Source organism: Onychomys torridus, unplaced genomic scaffold (assembly GCF_903995425.1).
Source record: "Onychomys torridus unplaced genomic scaffold, mOncTor1.1, whole genome shotgun sequence".
Taxonomy (NCBI): Eukaryota; Metazoa; Chordata; class Mammalia; order Rodentia; family Cricetidae; genus Onychomys; species Onychomys torridus.
Genome location: NW_023411796.1, coordinates 1 through 13,370, shown reverse-complemented (window position 1 = coordinate 13,370; position 13,370 = coordinate 1). Strand labels below are relative to the sequence as shown.

At 42.9% G+C, this 13,370-nt stretch overlaps 1 long non-coding RNA gene and 3 pseudogenes across 1 annotated transcript; 2 read left to right on the top strand and 2 right to left on the bottom strand.

Annotated features, from left to right (window-relative positions):
- Positions 1 to 242: 242 nt before the first annotated feature.
- On the bottom strand, positions 243 to 1,756 carry LOC118575356 (annotated as a pseudogene).
- Positions 1,757 to 2,203: 447 nt separating this feature from the next.
- On the bottom strand, positions 2,204 to 2,653 carry LOC118575354. The gene is made up of 3 exons (XR_004943858.1): positions 2,622 to 2,653; positions 2,367 to 2,486; positions 2,204 to 2,264 (listed from the first exon to the last, which is right to left on the bottom strand). It is a non-coding gene; the product is annotated as an uncharacterized LOC118575354 (long non-coding RNA).
- Positions 2,654 to 3,000: 347 nt separating this feature from the next.
- Positions 3,001 to 3,794, top strand: LOC118575355 (annotated as a pseudogene).
- Positions 3,795 to 5,813: 2,019 nt separating this feature from the next.
- On the top strand, positions 5,814 to 6,618 carry LOC118575353 (annotated as a pseudogene).
- Positions 6,619 to 13,370: the final 6,752 nt, after the last annotated feature.

Here is a 13,370-nt window from a genome sequence, read left to right as displayed (position 1 = left end):
TGGAAAGTGGGAGATGCAAACTAGGAAGTAGTCCCTGGAGTCTTTCTTAGTCATTTTAATTTGTGTTGTTATTGTTTTCAGAAGGGTCTCAGGTTCCAGGGAGACTCTAATCATTATCCTCAAATGCAGGGGATACAATTCCTTAAGACACAGTCCAGGGGACAGCAAAAGGCAGGTTTGTGAATCCATTCTCTCAGTTCTCTCTCACTACAAAGATTTTCTTGCAAGAGAGCACTGGCACATCACTCATTCAGAGATAAGTTGATTTCATCTTCCCAATCAGAGTTGTCTGAGATGTCCTCCACCAGAATCACTTCCTCTTCCTCCTCTCGTCAGAGTCTTCCTCTTCCCTCCTCTCCCTCCTCTAGGCTTGCTAGCTCATCATCAGAGGGAGAGAAGTCATTGTGCCCCCATCCTGTCCTGTGTTCTCACTGTTGTCAGCCTCCTCCACTCTGCCTCTTGCCACTGGTCAGTGACAAACTCCTCTACATCATCAGTGCCATCATAATCCCTCTCTTCCTCCTGTTCTTCCTCTTCTGAGTCCTCCTCTTCATCTTCTTCCTCTGACAGACACTGCCTGCCCACTTCATAAAGTCTGCATACTGTGTCCATGTTAGGGCACCCATACTGCCTGATTCTCAATGACAGCAAGATAGCAGTCTTTGGTGTCTGTAACACAGGTCAAAGATGTTCTGTTTCACATCAAATAGTTGCTATAGGTTTGTAATCAGTTGCATTAAATGTTCGGAAGGATGACCCAAAGGGCTTTTCATTCTCTCTTCCAAGAAGTCATCTTCATCATCTGCCTGCAACATTGCTCCATAACATCACTGTCCCTGTGTGGTTAAACACCACAGGACATTGATCCAGAGCAGGAACTGTGTGTAAAAGATGGAAAGTTCGAAGGTCCCAAATCTCTGTATTGATGATGACCTCCAGCCCATTGGGATGGAAAACACCACTGATATTCCTGTTGAACTTGTCAAACTTGTGGATGGCCTGTGCAGAGCGGACATCCCACAGGACCCCATCATTTAAGACAAGATCGTCTGTAGGATCAAAGGTGGCACAGTTTCTCTTGTAGTGGCTGGCAAGATCTGGGTTAAACAGAGTCAACATCTTGGTGCCAGTCTCAATATCATAAATATGGGCCATGTCTCCTTTTGTGCCTATGACCTGATCCTGAGAGTACTTACTGAACTCAACATATGATCTTCTGTGAAGGAATGCTTCATATCAAATACTATGACCTCATTCCCCAAAGTGCAGACACAAAGGCTGTCCCCAAGTGGCAGATGTCAGAAGTAAGGACCCATCCCTGGAAGATTCAAGGTGTGTGATGGCTGAGTTGTGACAGTTATAGCTGGCCTTCCAGTCCACTAAATACATTGTAGAGCTTCAGCTGCCCTGTACAGTTCCCAAGCATCAGGAACCGCTCCTCCTGGGCTGAGAATGCACAACATGTGCAAGCCACTCTCATCTTCATGAGCTTCCGGGAACACTGAATAAGGATGAAATCGCGGATGGCGCAGTCCTGCTGTAGTAAAAAACAATCATGTCTCTGGTGATTTCACAATATACATGTTTGCTATAATATTCTTTACTTAAAGAATAAAAAATTGTTTATAATAAAACTTTAAAAGGAAAAAAGCATCAAGCATTTGTGACTGAAGGTAATAACTTCTTTCCAGGAGTCTATCCCTGCACTTTATTTTCTTTGGAAGAAAAAAATGTCTGAAGAACCATATAGAAGCATGTTTACATACCTATTTAAATAAAGATGGTCAATGTGGTATCTCAAATTGATAGGATTAAGAATATTTGATTATAATTATAACCAAAACTGTTTGGTTCCCTCAAATGTATCTGTTTTCTTTGGGGCAGAGCAGGAAAAGTAGCCAAAGCCTGCTACTGAGAAGATGCCTAACTCCCTCCCTTGGTGGCTGGACAGGAGTTGTGTGGACCTTGGTTTTTTGGAGTAGAGAACTTTACAGGTATAAAGTCACTCCCTCTCTGTATATCAGTTTTTCAAAGGTCTTTATTTCTTTCCCTTTCTTCCCAATGTGGAAATTACAAATCAAAGGTCTTTTTCTTTAATGTAATATGTGCTTATTTAAAAAAATACAAAATAAACTACATCTCTGTCTTTGTTAACAAGAATTCTAGATCAGAAGCTTATGGTCAAAAGCAATTGAAGAGTTGTTCTGACTTCTGAAACCTCATTCCTCACGCAGTCAGAAGGCCATCTTGCTGGGAGATTTAGCCTGCAAAGCAACAGAGTTTGGTCAGAAATAAGCAGAGTATGAGCCATTGGAAACAAGTGCCATCTTACCGCAGATTCAAGGAACAGAGTGCCTGGGGCTTACCTTAGGTCCTCTGGAAATTTATGCTTCTCTCTGTCACAACATAGGCTTGTCCCTAATGCCCAAGATGGTTCTGTATGGTCTTCACATCCCCAGTAAATTGTGTACCCTAATAAAACTTATCTGGGGGTCAGAGAACAGAAGAGCCAGTAGATTAGACAGAGGTCAGAAAATGGTGGCACCCAGGCCTTTAACACTATCACTTTGGAGGCAGAGGTCAAGGCCACAAAGAGAACAGCCAGGCATGGTGTCACATACCTTTAATCCTAGCACTTGATATCACCTGTCGTGCTTGGGAAAGACACACACCTTTAATCCCAGGAAGTGACCTCAGACAGCAGAGAGATATATAAGAATGAGGACCAGGAACCAGAGGCACTTCAGCTGAGTTCCATTCAGGTCATGTCTCAGAATCTGTCACTGTCTGAAGCTTCTAGGAAATATATGGTTTTGAATTTTATTTTGTTTTGGTTTTCGAGGCAAAGTTTTTCTGTGTAGCTTTGCTGCCTTTTCTGTAATACACTCTGTCTCCCAGGCTGGCCTCAAACACACCGATCTGCCTGACTCTACCTTAGGAGTGGGACATCCCCTCCTGGCCCTTTTTAGATTCCTATTACAAGGCAGTATGGAGAGCAAGATGGCCGAAAGGACAGCTGGGCCTGGTGGCTCCAGAATGAGATCAGGAAGGAAACAGTCCACCAGCCCTGCTGACAACTACCATCTGGCCTGGAAGAGGACTCTACAAGTTGTTATGAGTTCCTTGCTGACAGAGGCAGGATTTGAGATCTCTGAGAAAGCATCTGTGGAAACACTGACAGAGATACTACAGAGCTACATCTCAGAAGTCTGGAGAAGTGCCAAGTCTTTCTGTGAACACACAGCCAGCACCCAGCCCACACTGTGGGATATCTTGGTCACAGTGGTTGAAATGGGGTTCAATGTGAACACTCTTCCTGCTTATGCAAAAGGGTCTCAGAGGATGGTCATCACTGCACCTCTGGTGACCAATCAGCCAGTGACACCCAAGGCTCTCAGTGCAGGGGACAACAGACCCCACCCACCACATATCCACAACCATTTCCAGGAGTTTCCAGATCCCCATACCTACATCAAAACTCCCACATACCTTCAATCAGTGTCTGACAACCAGGTCCTGAGAGAGAGGGCTGCATCTCAGAGGCGAGATGTGGAGCAAGCACTCACCTGCTTCATGGCCAGGACAGGCAAGCCCCAGAGTCTTTTCAAGGATGATGTCAGCACTTTCCCGTGATTGCTGCCAGACCTCTCACCATCCCCTACCTCACAGCCTTGCTTCCCCCTGAGCTGGACATGCAGCAGATGGAGGAGACAGACACAGAGAACAATCCTCTTCCTATCAGCATCAAGGATTCCAGAGCTGAGAAGGAGATCTCCTCCTCCTCTGGCAGTTAGAACAGAGAGAACACAGGACAGGATGGGGACAATGACTTCTCTCCCTCTGATGAGGAGCTAGCAAGGCAAGAGGAGGGAGAGGAGGGGGAAGCAGAAGACTCTGATGCAGAGGAGGAAGAGGAAGTGATTCTGGTGGAGGACAGCTCAGACAACTCTGATTGGGAAGATGACATCATCTTATCTCTGAATGAGTGATGTGCCAGTGCTCTCTTGCAAGAAAATCTTGGTAGCGACAGGAACTGAGAGAATGGATTCACAAAATCTGCCTTTTGTTCCCTGAACTGTGTCTTAAGGAACTGTACTCCCTGCATTTGAGGACTATGATTAGAGTGTCTCTGGAACCTGAGGTCCCATCTAAATACAATAAGAACCACAAATTAAAATGACTAAGACAGACTCCAGGGACTTCCTAGTTTGCAACTCCTACTCCTAGGATGGACGCTGTTTGCTCAAGGAAACAAACTCACATGTCTCTGGATATTTCACAATGTATTTTTTGGTATAATGTTCTTTACTTAAAGAAGAAGAAATAGTTTTTAATAAAACTTTAAAAGGAAAAAAGCATCAAGCATTTGTAACTGAGGGTATCAACTTCATTCCAACAGTCTATGTGTTCACTTCATTTTCTTTGGAAGAAAATGATGTCTAAAGAACTATATAGAGGCATTTTTACATACCTATTTCAACAAAGATGATAAATGTGGTGTCTCAAATTCATAGGATTAAGAATATTTTATTATACTTGTAACCAAAACTGTTTGGTTGTCTCAAGTTGATCTGTTTTCCTTTGTGCCAGAGCAGGAATAGAAGGCGAGGCCTGCTACTGGGAAGATGCCTAACTCCCTCCCTTGGTGGCCAAGCAGGAGTTGTGTGGACCTTGGTTTTGTGCAGTTGAGAACTTTAGGGGTATAAAGTCACTCCCTCTCTGTAATTTAGTTTTTCAAAAGTCTTTATTTCTTTCCCTTTCTTCCCAAATTTGAATTTATAAATCAAAAGTTTTTTTCTTTACTGTAATGTGTGCTTATTTAAAAAAATACAAAATAAACTACACGATGTCTTTGTTTAAAAGAATTCAAGTTCAGGAGCTTATGGTCCAAAGCCATTGTAGAGTTGTATTGGCTTCTGAAGCCTCATTCCTCAAGGAGGCAGAAGGCCATCTTGCTGGGAGATTATCCTGCAAAGCAACAGAGTTTGGTCAGCTAATGAGCAGAGTTTGAGCGCCTGGAAACAAGTGCCAGCTTGCTGCAGATTCATGAAACGGAGAGCTGGTGGTAACCTTGGGTCACTCTGGAAATTTGAGGTTCTCCCTGTCACAACACAGTCCTGTCCCTAATACCCAAGATGGGGTCTGCATTGCCTTCATATCCCCAATAAATTGTGTACCCTAATGAAACATATCTGTGGGTCAGAGAACAGAACAAACACTAGATTAGACAGAGATGAGAAAATGGTCGCACCCAGGCTTTTAACACTATCACTTTGGAGTCAGAGGTCAAGGCCACAAATAGAACAGCCAGGCATGGTGACACACATCTTTAATCCCAGCACTTGAAATCACATTTCTTGCTTGGGAAAGACACACACTTTTAATTCCAGGAAGTGACCTCAGGCCGCAGAGAGGTATATAAGAATGAGGACGAGGAACCACAGGCACTTCAGCTGAGTTTCATTCTGGTCATGACTCTGAATCTTTCACTGTCTGAAGCTTTGTGGAAATAGGATTCAATCAGTAGTTGTGGATGTGAGGTTAGCTGTGGCTTGTCTTATTCCTCTGATCTCTCAATTCTTCATCCAAATATCTGGTTTCAAATTTTATTTTGTTTTGTTTTGTTTTTTGAGGCAAGGTTTCTCTTTGTAGCTTTGTTGCCTTTTCTGTAGTATACTTTGTAGCTCAGGCTGGCCTCAAAATCATAGAGATCTGCCTGACTCTGCTTTAGAAGTGGGATATCACCTCCTGGCCCTTTTAAGATTCCTATTACAGGGCAGTAGACTGAGCAAGTTGGCCGAAAGGGATCAGGGGGCAAACAGTCCATTAATGCTGCTGATAACTACCATCTGTCCTGGAAGAGGACTCCACATGTGGTTGTTAGTTCCTTGCTGACATAGGCCGGATTTGAGAGCTCTGAGAAAGCATCTGTGGAAACATTGACAGAGATGCTAGAGAGCTACATACCAAATGATGGCAGTAGTGCCAAGTCTTACTGTGAACACACAGCCAGGCCTCAGCACACACTGTGGAATGTCCTGGTCACACTCGTTGAAATGGGGTTCAATATGGATACTCTTCCTGCTTATGCAAAAGGGTCTGAGAGGATGGTCATCACTGCACCTCTGGTGACCAATCAGCCAGTGAAACCCAAGGCTCTCTGTGCAGTGCACAACAGACCCCACCCACCACCCATCCTCAGCCATATTCCTGAGTTTCCTGATCCCCAAACCTACATCAAAACTCCTTCATACCTTGAATCAGTGTTTGACAAGCAGTCCATGAGGGAAATGTGGAGTGAGCACTCACCTGCTTCATAGCCAGGACAGGCAAGACCCAGAGTCTTTTCAAAGATGGTGTCAGCACTTTCCCCTTGATTGCTGCCAAACCTTTTACCATCCCCTACCCAGAGCCTTGCTTCCCCCTGAACTGGAGTTCCAGCAGATGGAGGAGACAGACACTGAGAACATCCCTCTTCCTATCAGCACCAAGGATTCCAGAGCTGAGAAGGAGAACTCCTCCTTATCTGGCTGCTGGAACATAGAGGGGAGCATCATAGACAACCTCTATGTGAAGCCTGTGAAGAAGCCCAAGATCTCCAGGAAGTCCCTCTGCTGAGCTGAGATGGAAACTGCCCTGGAAGGGGGAAGACCCTGCTTTCCTGAGGGTGTGCAATCAGAGAGAAGTTCAGGTCCTTTGGGGCTTACCATTGCTGGATCATTTTAGCAGAATCCTTCTATGAAGACAACCTGTTTTGCCAACAGGCCAGGGGACCACTAGTGACTTCCTTGATTAAATCACTGGCCTTGATTCCTTTGATCCCTGAAGGACCTGGGAAGGTGGCAGGAAGTAAAGACTCATATGAAGAAGGCCAACTAGCTTCTATTCAAGAGGTATCTCTGACTCAGCCCCCTACACCCTCCGGGTCTCCAGACCAGAAAAGAGTGTTCTGGACCAGACAGGAGTGTTCTCACGATGACTCACAACTTCCAGATCAGAGCAGAAAGAATGTTGTAGCATGAATATTAAAGGTACTTATTAATAAAATCAAATCTGAGGCCAGTTATTTGGGCGAATGCTAGAAGGTCAGAGAGACACAGAACAAGTCACAGTTACCTCACCTCGCCAGGTCCTCAGCTGGTCTTGTTTCCTCAGATTGGAAACCTCTGAGTCCTCATCCAGAATGAGTCTCAGCTGAACTGTGTTGCTCCATAGCTTGAATGCTTCTCCAGACAAATGCTTAACTAACCAAATGCTTAACTAACTACATATTTTACTTTAGTTCCTGGTCCTCACGACTTATATACCTTTCTCTCTCTGTCCCCACACACTGGGATTAAAGATTGGGTTTCTGGGATTAAAGGCATGGGTCACCATGCTGAACTGTTTCTAAAGTGGCCTTGAACTCAGAGATCCAACTGGCTCTGCCTCCCAAGTGCTGGGATTAAAGGCATGCAACACTACAGCCCACCTTCTGTTATGGCTTACTGTTCCCATTTTCTAACCACCACTTTTGGCCTTGTTCTAGTGGCTGTCTGTTCTCTGACCCCAGATATGTTTTTTTCGGGGAACACACAATATTGCAGGGAACACAATACCCACCACTGAATGACTGTGTGGATTTGAAGAAAATATGATATACTTGACAACTCATGGTGCACTCAATGGAAATCCAGTCCCCAGGCCAGACTGGAGGTAGCACACCTTGCTGTTCCCAATGCTTCTAGTCAGCACGTCTTTACTCCTCACCATTATCATGGTCTGAAGCAAACACCTGTCGAGTCTGTTGTGTGAGGTGGGAGTAGGATTGGCCTGCTGTTGCCCCTGACCTCGGAACTGCACCACTGTGCTTTCTCTTAGAGAGATGCTGGGACAGTGACCTGAATCGGGTTGTGTTGACATGTATGATTCTCAATGTAAACCTATATATTTGTATTTTTATTAGTTGGGAGAGTCTTCTTAGAGGGAATAATAAAGTGTGATTTATGAAAAAAAGATTGGTGTTACACAGAGGGTACTTGATTTCTAATTTACTTTCTCACTCCCTACTTCCCCTCACCCCAGGTTCAAAAGGACAAATGGTCTGAAAGGACAGAATTTGGCAAGTTGCTGGGTCAGGTCTGTAAGTCTAAAAGAACTGATCCTCTGAGGGCATATGCATTGTCCAATTTCCAATGCCAGAAGAGTTCTGTAGAACAAAGAGTCTGAGAACAGTGAGCCAATTGGATGGTGGATTTCAATTTAAAAGCCCCCACCCCAAAGAAGTTTCTAGAGCCCTTAATGCCAGGTTCTCATTAATCCCAAGAATGTTTTATTCCAGGCTTATACAAGTAGACTGAAGACAGATACCTTTAACCTCAACTAGCAATGATAATTCACTAATCCATTCTCATTTAGAATCATGGGATTTCAGAAGTTTATTACTTGGTTAAGAAACTTGCCTTGAAGATGCCCAAGAGATCCTGGATCCCACATCCAACACTTCCAAACAGTTGCTCCTAGATTTGCACAGTAAAGTGTGTGTTTACCCACTGTAGCTGTGTGATAATACAGAACTGAAATACTGAAGTCAAAGACATCTTTGGCAAGAAGCTTCAATGCTGGAGTCTGGGGTCTTTCTTGAGAGAGCAGGAGAGGCCAGCTGGAACTATCACGAACTATGTATATATACACACTAGAGCACACACTGTGGCCCATATGAAGCTTCCCTGTACAGGCAATGTCATCACCACTGAATCTATGATGAGGTGCTTTCATCCAACAATTTGGATTTGCCAAGACTGGCCAGAAGAATAACCTCTCCTAGACAAGGCTCATATGAAGAATGCCAACTAGCTTCTGTTCAGGAGGGATCTCTGCCTCAGGTCCTTACCCCTCTGTATCCAAACCCTGCCCCATCTCAGAAAGCTTCTCACAGACATGCTCAAGACCACATCTATAGGTTAAACTGCCCCTCTGAGATGGTCATGTAGTTTTTCAGTCTTTTCTCAGTCTCCACAGGACCAAAAATGTCATCCCTGAGAAATTTACCCATTAAACCTGGACTTTTACCTCTTTTTTGTTTTGTTTTTGAGACAGTTTGTCTCTGTAAGCTTTGGAGCCTGTCCTGGAACTCATTCAGTATAGCAGGCTGGCCTGTAACTCAACAATCCGCCTGGCTCTGCCTCCCAAGTGCTGGGACTAAAGGCATGTACCACAAATACCTAGCGTTATAATTCTGTAGGATTTGGATTATTCTACCAGTGGAAAGATGAAGAGGCTTAATATCAGGGTATAGAAACCTTTCAGCTTGCAAATTGGCACATAAAACAAAAGCTTCATCCCTATAGTCCACCATACCACATCAGGTTCAGGTTGCTTGGTTTCACAGCAATAAGTCATTATGATGGGGCATTGAGACGAAGGCTAAATATGGATGAGGAAAGATCAGAGAATTGCAAACACTATGTAAACACCATAAGAAAAATATGTCTAGATTTGCAACAGCACTGTACCTCATACAAGAAACTGTTGGTTAGTCTTGTAACACAGCCACAGTGGCCTAGCAGCCATAGACAGTGGCATTCCATTCCAGACTTGGAGCCAAACCTATCAGTATGGGAGAAAAAGAGGATGGAGAATGTGTGCATCTCAGGGACAAAAGATTGCTGTTAACCTCAGATTTTCAAGTGCAGGTGAGTGGCAGACTGGAAAGGACTCCTTGTCCATTGCTGGGTGTAGCAGGAATCTTAAAAGTTCTCGCCAGTTCTTCATCTGATCTTGTTTCCTCATACTGGATGGCCTCAGCTGAACTGTGCTGCTCCAAAGCCTCAAAGCTTGACCAGCAAAATAATTCTAGTTTCTGGTCCTCATGCCTTGTATACCTTTCTGTTTTCTACCATTACTCCCTGGGATTAAACGCAGGAGTCACCACACCTTGTTGTTTCCAATGTGGCCTTGAACTCACAGAGATCCAGAAGGATTTCTGTCTGTGAAATGCTAGGATTAGAGATGTGAGTGCCACCAATTTCTAGCCTCTGTATCTACTGGCGGTCTGTTCTTGGATCCCAGATGAATTTTTTAAGGTGCACAATATTTTGAGGGAACACACTACCACATTTCCACTATTTTGTCTAAAATTGAAAAAAAAAAGTATAACTAATACAAGAAAACTATCCAATAAGTATATACAATATATACAGCCAAAAATTACATGAATGATGTCTAGTAAATTAACACAGGACAGATTCGCATTAAAAAAAAAACTCCTTTATATATATGTTGATAATGTCCAGGCCAGTAATATTTGATAAATTCAGACAAAAATTTTCATTACTTATTTATTTAAAACCAGTAGTTGCTCTTTAAATGTTGATTCAGTAGTCTACCTTTTTTATATCTTCCCTCTGTTGCTTTTTAGGATAGATTCAATCATCTACCCATTTACCCTATTAATTCTTAATGTTAATTCTCAGAGTAGATTCATTGGTCTACCTCATATCTATATTCTGTTTTCTTTTTCTTTTAATAAAAAAACCTCTGAACATAATCTCCTTGTTCAGCATTTTTCCTGACCATTAACAATTAACAACTTGTAACCAAACATTGCAAACAGAAACAATATACAAAACTCATTAAATGACCAAAGACTGCCCATCCCACCTCTTGGGAATGTGGGCTTCCTTTTCTTAAAATTATTTCCTGCTCTTTGGTGGTGAAGACATCTTTAGGAAATCCTGAAAAGAAAATTTTGGGGTTAAGTGTCAAGTCCTGTGTCATTTGTCCAGTCTCTGCATAATGAGAAAATGCAGAACTTGTCACAACTCCTTATTCGAGTAGTCTGTCAGGCTGGATCATCTCAGGTAGCCATCTCAAAATTGTCCTAAGCAGTTTTCAGGCCAAAGTCAATCTTTTGGTGGTGTTCATCAGCTTAATGGCACTACCATAGACCATGTGGAATCATCGTTGTGGGATCCTGTCATCTTTTTGAATATTTCAAAGTCCCTGTTAGGCATGATCATGGTTCCCTGCAGTCGGTTTTGTTTTTTTCCTCCTGTGTGGTTTGGAGTAATCACAGTCTGATAAATGTCTGTCTCTTGGAACCATGAATATTCTTGTCTAGAAGAGAAAATCTACACAACAATTTCTCCCCAGCATTTGTCTTGCCAAACGTTTACAAACTGAAATTTGCCAATGCTTTCTTGTAACACGATGGTCCAGGAAATTCTCTGAAGAAGAAGTAAATTCTTCCTCCCAGGGAGCAACATCAGCTCACACAGCAAAAAGATGACAAGCATCCTGCAACTCAGAGCAGCAGTGCCTGCCTCCATAGTCCCACAGATATCACCTTTTGTGCCTAAGCCCCTGGGGAAGCCTTCTAGGCCAACCTCAAACTCGGAATCCTCCTGCCTCTGCCTTCTTCAATAAATCCTACCAGTGTGCAACCAGAAGTGGCTGAGGGTAGCTCGGGTTTGAGCAGAGGCCCACAAGGCCTCAGGAAAGCAGCTTTTTCATGAATTTGTACCACAAACTTTAGGCACCAGATGTAGCAGTTCTTCAGCTGATCCTGTTTCCTCAGACTGGATGTCACTCAGCTAAACTGTCCTGCTCCAAAGCTCAAAAGATTAACCAGGCAAAAGCTTCTAGTTTCTGGTCCTCATGCTTTATCTACCTTTCTGTTTTCTACCATCACTCCCTGGGAATGAAGGCTGGATTTCTGGGATTAAAGGCAAGAGTCACCCCACCTGATTCGTTCTAATGTGTCCTTGAACTCACAGACATCCAGAAGGATTTCTGTCTCTGAAATGCTAGGATTAAATTGTGAGTGCCACCATTTTCTAGACTCTTATCTACTGGCTGTTTTCTGATCCCAAATACATATATTAGGGTGCACAATATTTGGGGGGAACACACTACCACATTTCCCTTTTTTTGTCTAAAATTTTAAAAAAGCCTATAACTACTACAAGAAAAACTACCCAATAAGTATATACAATATTTACAGTCAAAAATTACATGAACCTTGTCTAGTCCATTAGCACATGGCAGATTCAGATAAAAAAAACTCCATTATATATATTTTGATAAAGTCCTGGCGAATAATATTTGATAAACTCAGAAAGAATTTTCATTACTTATCTTATTTAAACCTAGTAGCTCGTTTTTAAATGTAGATTCAGTAGTCTCCCATTTTTATATCTTCCCTCTTTTGCTTTTTATACTAGATTCAATCATCTACACATTTATCCTATTATTTCTTCATGTTGTTTCTCAGAGTAGATTCATTGATCTACCTCATATCTATATTCTCTTTATTCTTTTGCATTTTTTAAAAAGAAACCTCTGAATATAATCTCCTTGTTCAGCTTTTTTCTGACCATTAACAATTAACAACTTGTAACCAAACATTGTAAACAATGACAATATCCAAAACTCATTAAAGGACCAAAAAACCGCCCATCCCACCTCTTGGGAATTGGGCGTCCTTTTCTTAAAATTACTTGCTGCTCTCTGGGTGTGAAGACATCTTTAGGAAATCCTGAAAAGAAAATTTTGGGGTTAAGTGTCAAGTCCTGTGTCATTTGTCCAGTCTCTGCATAATGGGAAAGTGCAGAGCTTGTCCCAACTCCTTATGCGAGAAGTCTATCAGGCTGGATCATCTCAGCTAGCCATCTCAAAATTGTCCTAAGCAGTTTGTAGGCCAAAGTCAATCTTTTGGTGGTGTTCATCAGCTTAATGGTTTTACCATAGTCCATGTGGAATCATCATTGTGGGATCCTGTCATCTTTTTGAATATTTCAAAGTCACTGTTAGGCATGGTCATGGTTCCTTGCAGACATTTTTTTTCCTCCTCTGTGGATTGGTGTAATCACAGTCTGATAAATGTCTATCTCTCAGAACGATGAATGTTCTTCCCTAGAAGAGAAATTCTTCACAGCAATTTTCCCCCACCATTTGTGTTGCCAAACGTTTCCAAACTGACCTTTGCCAATGGCTTCTTATAACATGATGGTCCAGGCAATTTGTGTCTGAAGAAGAAGCAGTAATCTCTTCGTCCCAGGTAGCAACATCACCTCACTCAGCAACAGGATGAGAATCATCTGCCAACTCAGAGCAGCAGTCACTGCCTCCATAGTCCCACAGATGCCACCTTTTGTGCCTAGGTGCCTGAGGAAGCCTCCTAGGCCAACCTCAAACTCGGGATCCTCCTGCCTCTGCCTTCATCAGTAAATCCTACCAGTGTGCCACCAACACCACTGGCTGAGCTAGCTCGTGTTTGAGCAGGGGCCCACATGGAAAACAGCTTTTTCATGAATATATACCACAAACTTTGGTCACCAGATGTAGCAAGAAACTTAAAAGTTCTCATCAGTTCTTCAGCTGATCCTGTA